The following is a 6,000-nucleotide window of genomic DNA, read 5'->3' as shown; positions in this document are numbered from 1 at the left end:
GTTTTGGAATATTTTTCCTCCCCCCAGATTTGTCACTATGCCGAAACACAATAATAAATCATTTAATAAGAAGGCTTGTATTGACCTATTAATATTTTGTTTATATCTACCTTGTAAATACATTTTTTGCTATTTATATATAAAAAAAAACAACAACAGGTAAATCTAATTCAATTTTAAAAAAAATTAAAGTGTAATTTATAGATTTGTTGCATTTTGAACCCAATCTTTCTTTGAAAAAGACATTAAGTTAATCATATTGATTTCAAAGTTAAGGATTCATTAGTTTAAATATACATTGAATCAAACACTATAAAAACATCTTAGCTGATAATTCAGTATACTTTATTTTAGACCAAACATCCATGTTTCGGTCGTGTCGGCACAGTTTAGTAATACTAAAACACTAAAACATACTAAGATACTAATGATTTGCATAACTGTACAAACGCTTTTGTTTATTTCCCTCATATAAATGATTATGTGTTTCCTTTTGTCACTAGCAAAACAATTATGGCATGTTTCGGTCATGACTGTTTCGGTAGTGACAAGTTTAGATTCTTTTGAGCCTATAGATCAAAGATAGCCAGCACATGGTTACCTAGCACAGTTCTGAACAGATGTACACACACAAAAGCTACATTTTATCGAATAACACACAAAAAAACCCCATGATGTCACAACCGAAACTTCACCACATGTTTCGGTCATGACTGTTTCGGTAGTGACAGAGCCTAGATCAAAGATGATAGCCAGCACATGGTTACCTAGCACAGTTCTGAACAGATGTACACACATAAAAACTACATTTTATGGAATTACACTCAAAAAAGTTTGCTTAATTGCAGAAAAAAGGTGTTTGGTAGTGACGTCCCTTAAAGTTACACACAGATTTTCAGACTTTTGAACACATTTCCCTCAACATGATGAAAGAGAGGCTATGAGAGAGAGGGACACAGGAATATTTCCTGATCGAGTGTTGTGTTTAAAATCAGTCTCAGACAATGGACTAAAACACACACTGTTTTGGTAGTGAAAATGCAGGACACTTTTTTTTTTTTTTACATAAAGTTTCATGATTTAAAAATAAAATATAAAATAAATGTTTGTTTTTTTGTGTTTGTTTGTTTTTTATTACTTTACTTTTTAAAATAATCAAAAAGATATTTTTATTCCCACTGACTTTCAATCTATGTACCTTGGTTTACTTTCCAATTCAGTTATATGAATTGAGGATATGTATCTCTACAAAGTTATGTTGATGGCCAGCAAAAAAACTATTACAAGGAACTGTCTGAAGAGTCTCACTTTAACATTGTCACAATGGAGAGAGATAATGGAAGAAATCTATACAATGGAAAAAATCACTCACTTTATAAGGCTGAAATCAGCTAATTTTGAACAGAGATGGAAGAAATGTGACCCAAGTGCAAGACCCAAGTGTGAAAGGGAATCTTTGTAACATAATACCCTGCTGTTCTGTTTTGTTTTGTTTTGTTTGTTATAATTTGAAAATTGAATAAATAAAAAGTTTATATATATATATATATATATATATATATATTTTTTTTTTTTTTTTTTTTTTACAACAATGGAAAAAGTTGAAATTGAAAGTACCCAATAAATTATGATTTTATATATATTAAGCTTCCTTATAATTTAAATATTATTGTGGGATTCAATGGATAATAGAAGGATATTAGTATACATGTACAATTTGAATACTTAAATGCTTTTTAAATGTGTTTTTTGGTTGTCGGGCAGCAGTTTGCACCAATTCTGTAGAATGGCCCATATACACCCTCAGAAAAAAAGGTACAAAAGCTGTCACTGTGGCGGTACCTTTTCAAAAGGTACACCTTTGTACCTAAAGAGTGCATTTAAGTCCCTCAAAGGTACATATTGGTACCAAACGTGTATTGATACCAAAAGTGTACATATTAGTACCTAAATGGTACATATTAGAACCCTTTTGAAGGGTTTGTCCCAGTGACAGCTTTTGTACCTTTTTTTCCGAGAGTGTAGTGGGTGAAAAACAGTATGTGCAAAAGAAATATGTCCAAATTCACAGTACTCATAAAAGAGTACAAAAGTAATTTTTTTGCCTAAAGTAAAGTGTCCATCGTATGCACACTTCAGAATCTCACTGGAAGAAGTTATCCGGGTGGATCCGGGTGGATGACCTACTTCTTCTGAAGTGTGTAAACGACGGACACTTTACTATCCCATGAGGCCACGGGAGAGTATTTGTGAATGACAGTGAAGCGACGCAACTGACGCTGCAAGGTCACATGATAATGACAACATGGCGAATGTAATACGTCCAGATTATATTCATACTACACACATTCATACATAGAACACACTTTTTAGTCGTTGTGAAGTAATTACTTATTCAAAATAAGCATCTAATCAAGAGAGTATGCGATTTCAGAAACAGCATTAATTTTTTCTTTCTTTTTTTGTTTTGTTTTTTGTTTATTTAAGTGCATCATTTGGATATTTGAAGTGCACTTGTTCTTTTTGTAATTGTCAGTGTGAACACACTACTCACACTATACTATTAAACGTCATAGAATAGTGCATTAGTACGCAAATTTGGACGCACCTCAAGTATCATTTATTGTAAAGCTGCACCTTTAAGGTCTAGGTTTTATATTTAGACCAGATATTTGTTTTTTGTCTTTATCTTTGTATGTTATCTTTTCAACTCATGAATTGTTTTGTGTTTCATAATCATTTTACTTTATTTTTTGCAAAAAAAAAAAAAAAGCATTTAATGCATTTTCGATACAGATCAAAAGATTTCAAAGGATAAAATATTGTTTTTGTCAAGAATTCCAAGAATTTGTGTGTTTTGTAGTCAAGTTTTAAGGTTTGTGTCTATAAAGAAATGTCATTATGACAACTAACCTCGGTTTCCCAAGTGTAAATGTTATATATTTGAAGACTGGAATCAAATGGGATAACATTAGATCCCCAAAACATCACATAAGCACACTTTTAAAGCAAATTAAACAATATTGTTGAACATGAAGACATTTTGCGACTTGGTTAGCGGAACATTTAGTGAATGTCGTTCTTACTATAACTTGAGGAGAAATGACTTCATATACACCCACTACAACTCATCAAACCTCCAGCCGAGTCAAACACATCAAGAAATATGATGAAGAAAAGTGACATTAGTAAAAGAGAAAGATCCTGCAGCATTTGAAAGGAAAATTGATTTTGCATTGTATTATTTAATGCTGTGGCATTCATACATTTAAAGTGTTAAGTTCCACATGATGTTGATTTTAAATATTTAATTTTAAATAGAATCTATTGATAGAATCATGGTGCATTTATTTTAATGTGAAGACAACACTTCAAATATATCAGCTCACTTTTGTTTGTTTGGTTGAAGTGGAGACTTTTGTTTTCAAATGGAAATATTATACAATATTATAAACAAAAGGCATGTGTTATTGTAAAACAACACACTTAAAGTTTGTAGAAACAAGTTCAAACGTACGTGCAAAAACAACAGCTGGAATTCAACAATTTTATAATGCATTTTGCATTGAATAGAAACAACAATAAAATACAAATTTTGGCTATAAAAATGCACCTTGATATTTGAACTGTTAACATTTATAATTTTCCTTTGATATTTTCCTTTGTTGGTAAATGTCCCATGATTTCCTTTGTCTCAGTCATATAAAGCAATATTTTTTGTTGATTTATATGTTACAATATGACACAGTTTTTTAGGTTACAACTGATTGTTTTTTCGTTACACGTATAACACCAAAATGAAATGATATTGTATGACCTTTAAACTGACATGAGGTAAAATACAATATTCTACACCCAAATTATGATTCAATCAAATGATATGAATAATAAGCAAGTGAAATAAATACATCATGACTCGTATACAGTATGAAAGCTCCCCACATTGGCTGAAATGCCATAAAAACAGTACATAAAAAGCAGCAACAATAATCAAATTTCAATCACAAAATGTTGCATATTGTCTCCATAAAAAAAAAAGAAATAAAAAAAACAACAAAGAAATATATATTGTGAACACTGACAGAGCAAACATTGCATTTACAACTACTTGTAAAACATATATTTGAAGTGGTTTGGCAGTGACTTGCAAGAACAATTAAACGCTCCGTAATTTGTGTGTTTTTTTTTTTCCATGTACATCTGGAAGAATCAGTTCAGTCTGTGCAATGCTTCTCCTGCAGACAGAGCTTAGATTATTTCCATCCTCAACATAGTTTTGGGTTATATGAAAAGCAGCTTCACTTCTAATGCCAAGATGAATTAATCCAATAGTCATCTAGTGTTTAAAATCGATAAATATGTGATATAAGAAACTGTTTTGAACAAGAAAATACTATAATCTTTTATCTTCACCTGTTATATATAAATAAATCTCAACTTTAAACCTTTGGATTATTTCCATGCATAAATAAAATCACACACAGGACTGTTTATACCCATGTTTCATCTCTTTAAAATAGCTGTTTAGTTTCAGTAAGTGTCTCTCAGGCGAGGTGAGTCCGTTGACCTCGGGTCACCAACACTGATCATTCCTGCCTTGCTATTTCAACACAAACAAAACAAATGTGCCTGGCCCCCTAAAGTGGGAGGAGTCTGCTGCCATTTTAAGAGAGGAAGAGACTAGAGAGAGAGAGAGAGAGGGAAAGAGAGAAGGAGGAAGATACAGAGAGAGAGAGAGAAGCAACAAAAAGGGAGGGTTTTAAGGAACAGGATGCAGGATTTTTAAACTTCCCTCTTCTTTATCCTCTTGCTAATGCAGCAATTGTTTGATTTCTTTTTCTACTTTTATTTTCCTATCAATTCTCAGGACCATATGACTGATTCCCCCCCCCCCTCCTCTTTTCTGTTTCCAGGTCTGTGAGCTTCATATGTCCACCCTCCTTCCTTCCCTCCCTCCAAAATGGAATTGCATCCTTTGTCCGGAGACACAGGGGAACGGGGTGTTGACCAAGAGGCGGCCTTAAGCCGAATGTGACCCCCACGCCCGTGAGGCCTGAAACCTGCCCCCATTGAGCCCAACAGCCCTGTTCTCAAAGTAGTGAATTGGGAATGGGGGTTGGGAAGGTTACGAGCCAGCGATCAAGCACCAGATCTGCTTACTCCAACACTTGTGTCTCAAGACTTTCTGACGAACAAAGACACACACATGCACACACACTGCTTTATCCAACGCAATTCCACTCGGACTTTTCAAGTGAACATGAACACATTATGTTCGAAACAATACGTCAGATGCACATCATGTTTGTCTTTCTCTCTTTGAATATTAGATAATCATGCAATGAACTGAAAACAACAAACAAACAACTCTCAGAAAAAAAGGAACAAAAGCTGTCACTGTGGCGGTACCTTTTCAAAAGGTACACTTTTGTACCTAAAGAGTGCATATAAGTCCCTCATGGTACATATTAGTACCAAAAGTGTACATATTAGTACCTAAATGGTACATATTAGAACCCTTTTGAAGGGTACTGTCCCAGTGACAGCTTTTGTACCTTTTTTTCTGAGAGTGAATGGGGGTACAAAAGTGATTTGTTAAAACAAATATTATTTTTACATAAAAAAACAGTAACACTTAACAATAAGGTTTCATTAGTTAACATGAACTAATAATGAACTGCACTTCTACAGCATTTATTAATCTTTTTCAACATGCATTTTTCCGATTTCAACTTTTAATACATCAATACAATCAAAAGTTACATTTGTTAACGTTAGTTAATTCACGTGAACTAACACAGGTTAATAAATACTGTAATAAATGTATCGCTCATTGATAGTTAATAACTAATTAATCCGAATTGTAAAGTTTTTATTATTTACATTTCATTGTTATTTGCAATGGTGTAATGCTCATATAATTTAATGCTTTGAATTCTTCATCAACTGAAAATAACCAATAATCATGGAGTTTGATAAGGAGAGGAAAAGTTATATTCT

The sequence above is a fragment of the Scardinius erythrophthalmus genome, assembly GCF_964197995.2.
Source record: "Scardinius erythrophthalmus genome assembly, chromosome: 3".
Lineage (NCBI taxonomy): Eukaryota > Metazoa > Chordata > Actinopteri > Cypriniformes > Leuciscidae > Scardinius > Scardinius erythrophthalmus.
Note: the sequence above shows the minus strand (reverse complement) of the source record.